The sequence below is a fragment of the Stegodyphus dumicola genome, chromosome 1, assembly GCF_044657685.1.
Source record: "Stegodyphus dumicola isolate Sdum_Otavi_A_Nest chromosome 1, ASM4465768v1".
Classification (NCBI taxonomy): Eukaryota; Metazoa; Arthropoda; class Arachnida; order Araneae; family Eresidae; genus Stegodyphus; species Stegodyphus dumicola.
This window is the reverse complement of record NC_140768.1, coordinates 218,550,075-218,565,330: the sequence shown is the minus strand read 5'-3', so window position 1 is coordinate 218,565,330 and position 15,256 is coordinate 218,550,075. Positions and strand designations below refer to the sequence as shown.

The 15,256-nt window shown below is 30.5% G+C and overlaps 1 protein-coding gene across 6 annotated transcripts in view; it reads left to right on the top strand.

The window, feature by feature from the left end:
* Positions 1–1,710: 1,710 nt before the first annotated feature.
* Positions 1,711–15,256, top strand: part of LOC118180108 (protein regulator of cytokinesis 1-like) — a 50,141-nt gene continuing 36,595 nt past the window's right edge. For all 6 annotated transcript variants that reach the window (XM_085825692.1, XM_085825684.1, XM_085825688.1 and 3 more), the window contains exon 1: positions 1,711–2,156. The gene's annotated coding sequence lies outside the window, so the exon portion shown is untranslated. The remainder of the gene's footprint in view (positions 2,157–15,256) is intronic.

Here is a 15,256-nt window from a genome sequence, read left to right as displayed (position 1 = left end):
GCGAAAAATCAAGCATAGGTGCGAAGGAAAGGTATATAGAAAGAGGGGCAATTTCGTATTTGAGGAGAGTAAAAAGGAACTTCGTACATCTTGTACGAGTTAAAAAGGCCAGGAAGAAAAGATGGGACAAAATAAAATTTAAAATAAATGGCCCAAAAACAATAGAGGGAAAAAAAAAAAGGGCCTATAGAAAGAAAAGGAAAAGAAGTAGAAAATATCCTAAATACGATTGTGTCCATGAGTGTAGTTAAAAGGAGAAGAAACTGTCTTCATTTGCAATAAATAGTGTCTCACAGGTGTGTTTGTGTAGTGAGTGTGTTTGGTAATGGTGAATAGATGTGTTACTGGAGAAAAAATAAATATTGACGGTGTTAAAATGCTTCGTATCAAGGTATTTAGCATGGAATATAAAGTAATATGTACGCTTGCATCCTGAGATATCAACAAAGGTCATCAAACAAAAGTATATATTAATTTAACCAAAGTAACTTATGCTACTTTCATTCTCAACATTTTCATACATTTTTCAAAAAGCAGCAGCAGACTAACAACATAGAATCATATACAATACAAGACCACAACCGCACACACCCAAATAAATAAATAAATAAATAAAATAAATATATATATATGTGTGTGCGTAAATTACTGAGTATATGTATTAAAAACACAAATTAAACAGTATTTATTAATTTAACTATCATAATTTATTACAAGATTAATTATTTTACTATCATAATTTATTACTAGTTAAAAAATGTTAATATAACACAATGAGGCACACTGTTATTTATATAAGCTCATAGTTCTAAAAATTCATTTAAGGCGGTGAAGAATAAACCATCCCTTACATATGGACATTTAACAGATAGCAAAGAACAGTATGAGAAAAAATCGGTGAGGTATAATATTATTTAAAGGCGAAACTATATTCAAGCGATCTAGAAAGAAAAGAGAATCCAGAAGATCCGAGAGGGAAATAGCGCGATGCCCAAATTATCCCTCTCATCCCCAAATTTTCCCTCTCTCGAGATTCCTTAAGGGCTTTGTAAGTGTTGACAGACGTGAACTGATAACGCTGGCGTCTGTTTCGAGTTGATACACAAAGGAAGCCACAAGCAATGGCAATTTCAAGTATTTTTTAATGCTTTAAACTGATGAAAAATTAAGATTTATTGATTTAAAGGCACTTATTTATAGAAATTTGATTTAGTTTAGATGAAAGAAAAGTACTTATCTTAAAATTCCAGGCTTTTGGAGTATATCCTTACATTGTCCGCTGTTTTATTCTCGTCAACATCGGAGCCGAAATTCATTGGAATGATATAGGTTTTGTAGGAGAAAAATAAACATTTTTCAAAGAAATTTAATTGATAATCACCAAGAGGAAAGGAAAAATTTTCACTTTTTTACGGAGCGCAGCGATTGTGCTGCCGCTTGCCTCGGTGATCACACAGCCCTCCCGAAATAAACAAAAAACGCATTCAATCACTACCAAAACATACAACTGTCAGATAGATAGTCAACAGTTAAAATGGACCATCGCGTCAAAGAATATGTTCAACTTTCTTTGATCGCGACACGTAACAGAAGACCACGCCCACAAGCTGATATCATCGAGAAGTCTAATTTAATTGGCTAGCTATATGAGGGTACAGCGCGGAGTCTAGCTTCTCGTCTAATTTGCAGCTCACTGCAGTTGCCACAATATGATTGCTAACATTAAATAGATTCATTACGAAATGCAGAAATTATTATAAATTTATCAGGCTAATAGTTTTTAATATGATCTGTTCAGAAATATTGATTTTACCTTACCCTTTAAATAAATTTGGATCTTAGTATACATTCCATTGAAATGTGTCATTTTCTACAGCTTTGACATCTATTGGCAAAAGTTTTGTTTAATGGAAGTTCATTGGCTGCGGATAGATTAACTGTTGTAGCATGTGACGTAATTTTATTTTCTGCTAGCATTGCCGGCATTGCGCGCCAAGTTTGAGAAGTTTGATTTTCACATTAAATGAATTATGAAACAAGTGTCTGGTAGAACTTTTATTTTTTTCTTGAAAATTAGTGTTAGTAAGGTAGTGAAGCAGTAGTTGGCTGTTTTAGTTACTCAAGACGCTGAGTTAATTATAAACTGCCCTTGATAGGTAACTTTTTATTGAAGTATTAATCTAAATATTAAAACTTAGTATTTCACTAGAATGACGCTACTCTTTGACTTACTTTTATATATGTAAAACGAAAATGTTTTTATGTATGTAATTAATCATGTTCCTTAATTTCTTTTAGATAAGAACATAAGAGAATGAACTGCTACTTACAATTATGAGATTTAGTTATATGTCTTTAAAATGAATATGTTTAAACTACTGTTAGTTTCGCCTATTTTCTGTCTTTGTTGCATTGAGATATCTTTGTGATGTCCGTAACTTAGTCAGAATTTTTTTTAAACAAAGTGTCACATTTTTCATACTTGAGATTATGAAATTTTCTTAGAGTATATTATTGATTTTGGGTGGCTATCATATTCACACTGATTATCAGGTGTAAAATTCACTTAATTTCCTCAATCACTTTTTGATATTTATTGCAGTGAAATACATTAGGTTTAATTTGCAATAAATTTTGAGCTTGCATTTTATACATTTCCTTAGATTAATATTATGATGCAAGTGTGTCTTTAAAAAAAAAAAAAAAAAAAAAATACAAACAATATTAACATTAAAAATTCTTCTTGGCTATGTACTTATCAAATGATATTAGTGTTTTTTTATGAACAATGCAAGAAGAGACATTGTATTTGAGATACTTTCTTTTATTATTGCATAATCCATCTACTTTCATGAGTTAGAATTCCTTTTGAAGATCAATGTTGAATACATGCTTTTGGCTATTTAATATTTTCAATTAGTGACCATAAAACATTGTGCCACCAATGGGTGAGTGGTAAAGACTCTGAACACTGATAGTTTAGTCCGAAGTTTGAATCCCGCTAATGGGCTGGCTGCACGGGCGTTTTCATGTTTTTTCCCATGTATAACGTGTATACGAGCCAGTTTCCATGAAGGCATCCCTCCCCTTAAACAGATAGCCTTCAAGGCTGTGCCATAATATCATAAACCATACCAAACCGCAAAATATTAGTGCAATAGTTATAGTCTTTGGCAGATGAACATGTCGATACCGTCAGTGATATGTATTTTTGGACCTACCAACGAAGAAGTTCATTTAAACAACATTTATTAACTATATTTGTATAATTACTTATTTAATGTAAGAAAGAAAAATAGCATAAGAAAACAATATTTTTAGCAAGAGTTCATACATACTAAGTGACAGAAAATCTAAAGATTGGTAAAAGTTATACTGGGTACGAGTTCGAGACTTTTTTTTTTTTTTTTTAAATGTCACCAAGCTATCAGTATTTATTGTAAGTTGGCAAATGTCATCAACATAATCAAAATAAAACACACTTTATCAATTATAAGGTATCATTAACTCTTATTTGATAATTAAAATATTAATTTTAATTATTAATAAGGGTTAATGACGCATTAAAAAATAAAATACTTATCTTCAGGATATATACTACCTTCAGTGGAATTCCTTAATTTAGATTTTCTACTTCATTGTGTTAATGTTTAAACTAATTATTATTTTATTCATTAAATGAACACTGGTTTATTATTTCATGTATCAGTTTTTCGAATTTTACAGGCTCTAAAGGTATTATAAAGACAAATGAATTCTACATTTCCGTAAGACAATCATTAAAATGAACATCTACAATTATAGATGTAGCACATTTGCTATCATTCTCAATTGTTTTTTTTTTTTTTTTTTTAAAAAGATTAGTTCTTAACAGCATTCAGCAGCTGCTATGAACAGTGAATCTTGGTTCAGGAATGTAATTCATTAGGCCACTCGTTATCCCAGATGTAAACCAAAAACTGTTTTTCCACTTAGAAATTATTGTAAAATGGATAAAATTGTGGCTAATCTTTGGAATATGGTAACAGGAAGTTTGGCGACATTTTGGTAGGCGATAAAGGTAGGACTCTGGGAATAATGTGAGAAGTACTCAGTTCCGATTACGCATTATTTTGTGTGAGGGAAATGAGAGATCATGAGATATGTCATGTGACATTTATGGACAAATTACAGTTCTTTAATCGGAAAAGGGGGGGAAATTTGGAAAAATATCTGCAGTACTTTATAGCATTTTGTATTAGCTTCATTGTGTGTTGTGTGAAAGAGTGTTGATTAATTTTTGGATCCCATGGCCCTATCTAAAGTGAATTCTAAATTTTTATTGTGTTTATCTGATAATCCAAAAGAATTGCTTGAATGGTGTATGAGTGTAGGTTTAATTGCAGATAAGTATGAATGTCCAACATGTGGGAATGAAATGAGATTGTGTGAAAGGAAGGATATTACAGATAAGTTTGAATGGCGGTGCAAGAAATCTGGTAAAAATGGACATTTTGTGAAACGGAGTGTAAGGAAGGGTACGTGGTTTGCTGAAAGTCGTTTGAGTATGGGTGAAATTTTATTAATTTCTTACTAGTGGGAGAATAGACTGCCAGTTGACTACTGGATTTCGGATTTAGAAATTAGCAGTAGTACTGCAGCCGATTGAACTTAGGTAAGTTAGTATTTTTAATCATTTGAGGATATTATTTTATGCATTGTTCTAAATGTAAGGAATAAATAAATTAATATGGTATTATTGGAAAATTGTTATTAGCAATGAATTAGTTTAAAGTAATTAGGATTTTAAGCTAATTTTGATTAATTTAATGTATGTGCTTATTTATATTTTAAGTAGTGTTTTTTAATTTAATTATATTTTAATTTAATGATCGTGATTTTGTGAGTTATATGTTTGTAGCATTTTGGAATACGTTTGAGTAGAAATAAATGCGCATGGAAATAATTTAAATATTTGACACTAAGTATTTGGAACCATTTTTAATGTTTGCATTATAAATTGGCAGGTGACGTTTATAATAGATAATTTAGAGGGAAAAGTTTTTGGATATTTTATTTATTTTATACGTGCAAATGTTCATTCTTGGAAAGAGTATATACTTTTTCACGATCAGGTAATTTCATATATGTGCTTTTTACCGACTTTAATGATTCACAAAATTTTCCTGCATTTTCGTGCAAATTTTTCTAATTTATGAGGAAAAAGCAGTGTACATGGATAAAGTCAAGAGTGTGCGCAATGCCATTTTTGTGCAATTCTGGGATTTTTTTTAAGTAAAAATAAGTCTATGTGTACATGGTTACTGTGTATATGCGATTCTGAAAAACGCGGCAAGGAGTTTACGATTCTGCACTTTCTCCCAATTTTGCAGTTAATATTCGTCATGATTAAGCAGTTTTGTTCGATAAAATTTCTAGCATAAGCGTAATTCGGCTAGCAGATTGTTGGAAAAAGTGTTGAGTAAATACAAAGAAAAGAAACATGTCTTTACTTCGTGAAGACAAAATGGCGCCGAAAAAAAAGTAGAAGGTTGCTGTAGCAGAGTTGGTCGCCAAAAAATCGCCACGTTACCATAATCAAAAGATTAACCAAAATTACATCTAAACCCTAGACCAGTGCTCTCAAACTCAAACTTCACATATGCCAAATTCTCGACCAAAACATACCTAAACATAATAATAATGCACACAAAAACAAAATTCAAATTTATTTCTTATCTGAAATCTAATGGTTGATATCTGAAAGAAATATTTGTTGATTACCCTTTGTAATTTAAACACGCTGACAGCTAATATTAAATTTTAAGACTGATGTTTATTTCAATCATTAACTTACTTTAAATCAAACTAAAAGTAAATTATGAAAATGTTTTGGGTTTTTAGAGAAAAATTTTCAAGTGGGAAAAAATTTAAGAATAAATAATTATAACCTTGTCTCTTCCTCTTATTCAGTAAATTTTTCTTCGGCACAAAAATAAAAGTACACATGTATATAAATAATTATAAACTTCTTAATTCCTATCTACAGCTTGACACTTCACTGCATATTGATACTGATAAAGTTTGTAAAAAATTTACTAGAAATTATCTTCATCACATATTGAAGATGCTCATCGGTCAGTTGAATTCTTATTAATTTTCTATTGTAAGGAAAAAATGTTCATGTATAAATGTATTACCAAACAAAGCAATTATTCTTAGTGCAAAAATTCGAAACTGATGATATTTATTTTTTGACAAGTATGGATAGAAATTAATCAAATCCATATCTTTGAATAAAATTTATATTGCATTGTAAAGTAAATCTTTATAGATTTCTCATGCGTTATTCATATTTATTTTTAATGGTAATGAAAATAATGTAAACTTAGATTTCAAATATCTAAAATCTTGATGAAATCTTTACATCACATTTGTAACAAATACATAATTGAAATGTCTTCACAGGCTGCATAAAATTGCTTTAAGTGCCACAGAAAAGAATACATCAGGTCTGAAAAGAATTTTTAGATGTTCAAAATGAATTAAAGACTTGAAATTATTTATAAATGTTAAAACTATATCCTGTGATGGAATTATACTGGAAGTCCAGAAACTTGTAAAAGTGCTACGGCATTGTATAATGATTTTCTAGAGATCTAGTAAGCTGGTGATTTAAGAAAACAACTATATTAATATCAAGCACTACAGGAACCAAGCTATCTGTGATGTAGCTACATTGGACCTACAGCAGAAGTGAATGATCTGGGGAGTAATTTCTTATAAAAGCAGGAGCACATTTGTTATCCTAAATACCTTGACACTACTATCTACTATAATACGCGATAGCAAAATTTTACATTGGACTGGTGATGCACCCATTGTGCTTCCATTATTGAGCAATATCGAGGAACATTTTCCAATAGTATGGATAACAATTCCAATGTTATCTACAAGGCATGGACTGTTGGTGATCTGACTAAGTGCAACAGGCTCTGAATATCATCCCACAAAATGATACATGGCACCTGTACGACACAATGCATTTCCATACTTTCATTTAACATCGGAGTGATTATGTTAGTTATTAATGTACCATCATTTCACATAACATTGATAAATTAAATATGTTACCCAGATAAATGCTTTGGCTGTATTTCATTTGTCTGAAATGATTTCTTGGTGTTGCAACTTCTTTTTGCATCACTGTACATATTATTAAAGGGTTACGGCAAACTTATAAATGAAGTTAAATGTACATACAGTGAAAATGTTTGAATTGATCAGTAATATATAAATATAAAACAAAAAAATCTGAAATGTTTCAGATTTTAAATTACGTCCAAGGGGCATTTTTTTAACGTTTTGTGTGTTACCTTTATTTATTAAATATCATGTTCTTTGCACTTAAACCATAAAATTTAGTTTAATAGCAATGTCACAAAATAATTTTAAAATGAGCATATCTTTAGAATTTCCGATACATAATTCGACGCGCTGGAGATAAAAAGGTACCCCCCAGTACAGTGTTGCCTTTGTTGCTTGCTTTTAAATCGTTGAGTTTGTTACTCAAAAATTTGTTAAAGTTTTACAAAATTTGAAATCAATAATAAAACAAATTTTGGATTTCAGATGCCCATATTCGCAGTAGTATTACGTCATTCAAAATTGGATGGCTCTAAATACCATTGTTTTATCACAATGCGAGAAATATACACACATTTATGCAGATTTTTCATTATTTAATTTCTTCAAATATAATGCAGGATTGTAACATTTTGTGGCAACAGTTTCAAAAGTGAACCGACATTTATACGAGTCCGATGCAAAATGCCAAAACGAAAGTAATAGTCTTTCGGGACTCAAATCTCTTTGGACTAATAATAACAAATAAGTAAATTTCTCCCTGCTGAGTTTCTCTACCACTGAAGAAACTTGCCAACCCAGCTGAGAATACTTTCTAAAATCTTACCTTATCCTGATGTTACTTGCAGTTCCTTCGTATGGTAGATGGGAATATGCTCTTTCTGAATTCTTTAATATCCAATTTCTGTAAGAACAATTTTGGTTTTTTAATGTAGAAATATGTTTAATTTTTTATCATAAGAAAGGGATCTTGAATTCCATATTCAATTTTTCCTTGCATATGAATTATTTTGAGTAACTAAAATTAAAGCTGATTTTTATTTCTTTGTAAGAAAGTTTTTTCAGAATGACTCCTTTCACATATACTGGATGAGGATAAAAGCTTTATCATTTTCAGAGATTTAAATTTTGACTGGATTTGATGTACATGTCACTATTGTATTATTTTAATATATTAGATAAGTGCTCAGTGATGGTTACGTGATGTACACAAACATCGTTTATTCTACATTGTTACTCTACTAATCTATATTGCTGTTATGATTAACAATAATAATAGATACAATTACATATATAACAACTATGATGACAGGAATTTTCAACCAATGAAATACGTAGGCAAACAACATGCAAATTATATATACATATAAATTGTATAGTCTTTTCAGGATACAAAAGGGGTGGAATTTGGTGCAAATTAATGAAAGTCTCTAGGGATAAATCACAAAATTCAGTGAGTATTTAACAGCCAAAGATTTTCGCTTACAGTCCCAAAGAACCTGTCGATAACGATGTACTAAGTTATATTTATTTTCAAACAGCCAAGCTTTGTAAGTATAAATAGAAAAACGGAATTGCTACAAGAGATCAAGATCTTGATTTAAGTTGGTAGTATAATTTGGTATGTTATATGCACATAGAATTTTTTTTTAAATTTGGTTATCTATTATCATGGTTGGTTTGGTTTATTTATTTAATTATTGTAAAGCACATGGGATTATCTGCATAAGATGCCTTCAAGGAGGACTTTCTATGGGAAATTGGCTTATCTCTGCTACAATTGGGGAAAAACACCTATATATCCAGCTCATTCCCTGCTATTCGAACCCTGGTCAAGCTATCACTATTCAGTGATAGTAGGTAACCAATGGCATCACACAGCTATTGGTGGCTATCTGCTATACGTAACATGGTTTAAATTTGAAAATGGATTGTTCTTAAATGATGGAATCTGTCTCGAAATTTCAAAAGAATTCAGAAAAATTAGAGAATTATTTTAATGTTGTAAAATCATGAAAAATCCCTTAAAATTTGCTCTTCAATAAAGCGAGTCTGTGTAAGAATTCAAAAAACAGATAATAAATTTCTTTTAGGTATTCTGTCTGCTTTGTCAACTCTTTGATTATAATTGTGAAAATTTTCAGTTATCTGATATCAACAGAAATATCCATTTTGACTAATTCTTTTTTTGGCATGTAAAATACTCTTTATTACAAAGCGGAGTGTGAAATGGGTTCATTTCATCAGCGACTGAGTAATAAAGTTGCTGAACACAGGTAGTTCAGTTCAAGGTTCGAATCCCACAAATAAGTTGGCTGTATGGACATTTTTGTAGTTTTCCTCATGTGTAACATGTATACAAGCCAGTTTCCCTTAGAAAGTCCTCTATGAAGGCATACCTACCCTTAGGCAGATACCCCTTGAGTTCTTTACAGTCATCAAATAATCCAAAACAAACCGAGTAAAAATGGATTTTTTTTTTTCATGATATCTGTAACTACTTATGTATGGCGTATCACATGTAACTCAAAAATGACTAGCCAGAAAACATTGAAATTTTGCATACTATAACAGAGCTGTGCACCCCTCTTTTTTGTTGCAATCATGAGTGTCGTACTTGTCGGGATGGCAGAGACGTGACACAATACGTGATTGTAAATTTGCCAATTTTATTATCCAAAAACATGACTTTTATGTACAAAATATTTACATGTTGATAGATTATGATTTAAAAAATAACTCCGTTGAAACTCGGGTGTTCCTAACACCTTACAAATTAAATCAGCCACACTGAAAAAATAGAAGCTCGAACTCAGACGTAAATGCCATACCACACGCCCTGCAGACAACTCTCGTCTTGTTGGAATCTTGCCATAAAGGAGGCAGCTGATTGGCTAACCACAGCCAGATACTTGATAGTGAGCATCACAAGTGTGTGTATATATATATTATATACCAACTCTCCTTACCTTGCTTTTATTTTCACAATCGTGGGTCGTAGACATATACTTCCAACTAGAGTAGTGTTTTAAATTACAAAAATATTAACATTTTCATATTTCAGATTAAAAAAATTTTTTTTCGACAGATAATGAAATTTAACTTTTTAATGTGGTATTCCTGTTCCTATACTAAAGGAAAGTTTTATACGCATCATGAAAAAATAAAAGTAAAAGAAGTTTGAATCCCATACGACAAAAATTGACCTAGATTTTTAATTTCAAAATTTGAAATTTTTGATGTCCTTTTCAACTTGCCTTGACAGCTTGGTTAATTAAGTTATAATTCGAGAAAATAAGTTTAAAATGAAGTTTAGCAAAAATGTATATAATTTAATAGACCAAGGAAGTCATATAGTGTCCATATCATATTTTTTTCATTATTGATTTCGGTCCAAGTTAGAAGTGATTTTCCGTCTCTCGATGAACTGAAATATGCAAATCACATACAGTAGCATAATAACAAAAAGTTAATAGATGGAAATTAGTAATAGTTTCAGAATACGTTTTTAAACTTCATTAATTTTATTCCAAATAAAACTTTGAAATTTTGAATTGAAACTATTTCTCCCTATAGCTTTTAAACATTATTTTGGACTGGATTATTTTAGTTACAGCGAAGCATTTATGAAGGATATTTGTCTAAGGGAAGGAATGCTTTCCTGGGAGACTTTCCAAAGGGAACTGTTATATATGTAAGTGTAACTGTATCTATTATTATCTTTAACCATAACTGTTGAGCAATGTAGAATAAACGATGTTTGTGTACATCTTGTAATCATCACTGAGCACGTACCCAACACATATAAAATACAACACATGGCGCAGCCCGTCGTTGATTAAAAAAGAAAATCTTTTTTCAAAAACCATGCAGCCTCGGTAAAGATGTTCTAAACAAAAACATCATGGGAAGTTGTTTACTGTGAAATCGAAACTTATATCGCTGGTAAGTGAGTTGTTTATTTTTATTGGAAGTGGCTAAAAATACGTATATATAAACTATTTAAAGTCCTAAATTAAATATGGATGGATTAAAGCCACCAAGTAATCTAAGTTTCGAAGGAAATTTAAGCGAAAATTGGAAGAAATGGAAACAAAAATTCCAAATTTATATGTTAGCGTCTGGTGGTATTACTAAATCACCTGAAATTAAAGTAGCTATTTTATTGCATATAATTGGTGAAGAAGCACTTGAAAAATTTAATACTTTTAATTTAAGTGAAGAAGATAAGAAGGATGTTGACAAAGTAATTGAAGCTTTCGAAAATTTTTGCATACCGAAAGCAAACGAAAGTGTTGATAGACATATATTTTTCTGTCGAACACAACATGTAGGTGAATCGTTTGATGATTTCTTAACCGATTTAAAGAAATTAAGTAGCAACTGTGGATTTGCAGAATTAAAAGATAGTTTAATAAGGGATAGAATAGTAAGTGGAATTCTAAATAAAAATCTCAAAGATAGATTATTAAGGGAAGATCAGTTAACATTGGAGAAATGTATAAAAATGTGTAAAGCTTCTGAATTAGCAGAACTTCAGCTGAAAACTCTAACTGAAGAAAATAAAATAGAAGCTATCAAACGTAATAAATTTCGACCTTCAGAGGAAAAAAGTCAGCCTTGTAAGAAAGACTATCATGTAAAACAAAGTACTAAATCTTCTTCAAACTATCAAGGAAATAAGTACAATAATCCAAAACCATGTAGAAAATGTGGAACTTTTCATAAGTTATACAACTGTCCTGCTTATAATAAGATATGCTTGTACTGTAAAAAGAAAAATCACTTTTCTAAAATGTGCACTTTTAAAAATGTTAATGTTGTACAGAATAATTTAGAGCATGAGTTACATAATAATGGTAATGAATATATTTTAGGGTCAGTAGAAGATATAAATCCATTTTCTAAAAATAAAACCGAATGGTTTGAAAAACTAAAAGTAAACATATCTAAATATTTATTTGTTAAGTTGGATACTGGAGCTCAGTGTAATGTGCTACCATTGCCTAAATTTAAACAATTAAATTTAAGAGAGAAATGTTTGACTAAATCAAAAGTCACTTTAAATAATTACAATGGTACTACAATTGATGTAGTTGGAAAATGTAAATTATTATGTGAAACATCGAAAGGGGACAAGGATGAAATAGAATTTCAAGTCGTAGCATGTGATAAAACTGTTCCAGCTATTTTAGGTTTACCTACATTGCAAAAATTAAACCTAATACAAAGGATTTGTACAGTAAATCCTGATTCTAATGAAAAGTTACCAGAACTTTTAAAAGGATATCAAGATTTGTTTAAAGGAACTGGGAATTTAACTGGATATACATATCATATTAAATTAAAACCAGGAGCTGTTGGTAAAATAGAACCATGTAGGAAAATTCCACTTAGCTTATTAAATCCATTAAAAAAGGAATTAGCAAGAATGGAAAAAGATGGTATTATAAAGAAAGTTAACCAACCAACAGAATTCGTGAATTCATTAGTGGTACTAAGGAAAAAGGGTGGAAATTTAAGAGTGTGTTTAGATCCTCAGCACCTTAACCAAAATATACTGAGAGAACATTATCACACACCAACCTTTGAAGAAATTTCATCTCAAATGACAAATGCAAAGGTCTTTAGTATTTTAGATGCAAACAAAGCATTTTGGCAAATTAAACTGTCAGATTCAAGTTGTGAATTTACTACATTTAACACTCCGTTTGGTAGATATTGTTTTTTGAGGTTGCCATATGGACTGAGTTCATCACCAGAAGTTTTCCACAGAAGTTTTTCTGAAATTTTTAGTGATTTAGAAGGAGTTCAAATATATATAGATGACTTATTAGTTTGGGGTAAAGATAAAAAAGAACATGATTCAAGATTAAAGAAGTTGTTGGACAGAACCAGAGAAATGAATGTTAAATTTAATTTAAATAAATGTAAATTTGGGCTGAATGAAGTGAAATATATGGGACGTATATTTTCTAAAGATGGTTTAAAACCAGATGAAGACAAAATTAAGGCTATTCTAGATATAAAACCACCAAAAAAGGTGAAAGAATTAGAAACTTTCCTAGGAATGATTACATATGTTTCTAGATTTATACCTAATGTATCAGAATTGACATCATGTTTAAGAGATTTGTTGAAAAAACAAGTTATCTGGAACTGGAATGCAACACATGAAAAAGCATTCAGAAGACTAAAAGATGTCTTGGTAAATAAACCAATTTTACAGTATTATGATATAAACATGCCAGTAGTTTTATCTGTAGATGCATCTTAAGAAGGACTAGGAGCAGTCTTACTGCAGAATAATTTACCAGTGGCATATGCATCTAAGGCATTAACAGATACACAGAAGAATTATGCTCAAATTGAAAAGGAAACTTTAGCTATTGTATTTGCGTGTGAGAAATTTCACCAGTATATATTTGGAAAAAATATTACTGTGGAAAGTGATCATAAACCACTGGAATCAATTTTTAAAAAGCCATTAAATAAATGCCCTGTAAGACTACAAAGAATGCGTATAAGATTACAGCCATATCAGTTTGAGATAAAATATAAACCAGGAAAAGAACTTTTTATAGCGGATGCATTATCAAGATCATTCACTGATAAAGGATCTGATTTCTTTGAAGGAGAAATAGAAGCTCATGTTGGATTAGTTGTAGAATGTATACCAATGTCTAATGGTAAAATGGAAGTTTTTCAACTGGAAACAGAAAAAGATGAAGAACTACAAGTTTTAAGAAAATTAATTAAAACTGGATGGCCAGATGAAAAATGTATGGTTCCAGAACTGGCAAAACCATATTTTAACTTCAGAGAAGAACTATCAGAAGCAAATGGATTAATATTTAAAAATTCCTGTGTTGTTGTACCAAGAAGTTTACGAAAAGATATGTTAAGCAGAATTCATTATGGTCATTTAGGAGTAGTAAAATGCAAGATCAAAGCAAGAGAAATATTATATTGGCCAGGAATGTCCAAAGAAATTGAAGATTTGGTACTGAATTGTCAAACATGTTTAAGTTTACAAAAAGCTAATACTAAAGAACTAATGATATCTAAAGAAATACCTAATGGTCCATGGGAAGTATTGGGAACAAACCTCTTTTACTTTCAAGGAAGGGATTATCTAATAGTTATAGATTATTTTAGCAAATATGTTGAAATTGGACATTTGGAAGATTTGTCAAGTGTAGCAGTGATAAAGCAATTGAAATCAATTTTTGCAAGACATGGTATTCCGAAAATAGTATATTCGGATAATGGTCCACAATATAATTGCAGGAAATATAAAGATTTTGCAAAAAGATGGAATTTTGAAACCAGAACTTCAAGTCCAAAATACCCACAGTCTAATGGAATGGTTGAAAGACATATTCAAACTGTCAAGCGAATGTTAGAAAAAGCTGTAGTTAACAACAAGGATCCATATTTAGTTTTACTGGAATATCGTAACTCTCCTATTTCAGATGAAATTAAGTCACCTTCAGAATTGATGTTTGGAAGAAAAGTAAATGGATTGATGCCTATAAAAGAGAATTTCATCCAAGCTAAACGATATGAAGACCATAAACAACACTTACTGAAGAGACAAACCTTACAAAAAAGTTATTATGATAGGAATGCAAGACCATTAAAACCACTGAAAACAGGACATCATGTTTACATAAAAGAGAAAGGGAAAAAACTAAATGAAAAAGGGAAAATTGTAGAAGAAGCAGAAAGACCACGTTCATATAGAATTATAAGAACAGATGGAAGAATTGTAGTTGAATTAGTTCCTTTAAGAAGGTCTCTTCTGTAGAAAGGAACAGAAGAGACCTTCTTAAAGGAACTAATCAGGAAGAGTTTGCAATACAAAACAACTATGAGAATGAAGTTACAGATGAACCCAAGATACATGAAAATAGTAGGAGCACTTCAAATTTAGATGTGCCTGTAAGTCATTCAAAATATAACAGAAGTGTTGTGTCACCAATTAGTAAAAGAGGTATAGTATCATCAAATTTTTCAAATGGACATAACTACATCACTCGATCTGGTAGGACTGTTAAGAAACCTTATTATTTAAAAGAATATGTTTAATTTTACTACTATTATTATTTTTTTATAAAAAAGGGGAGAT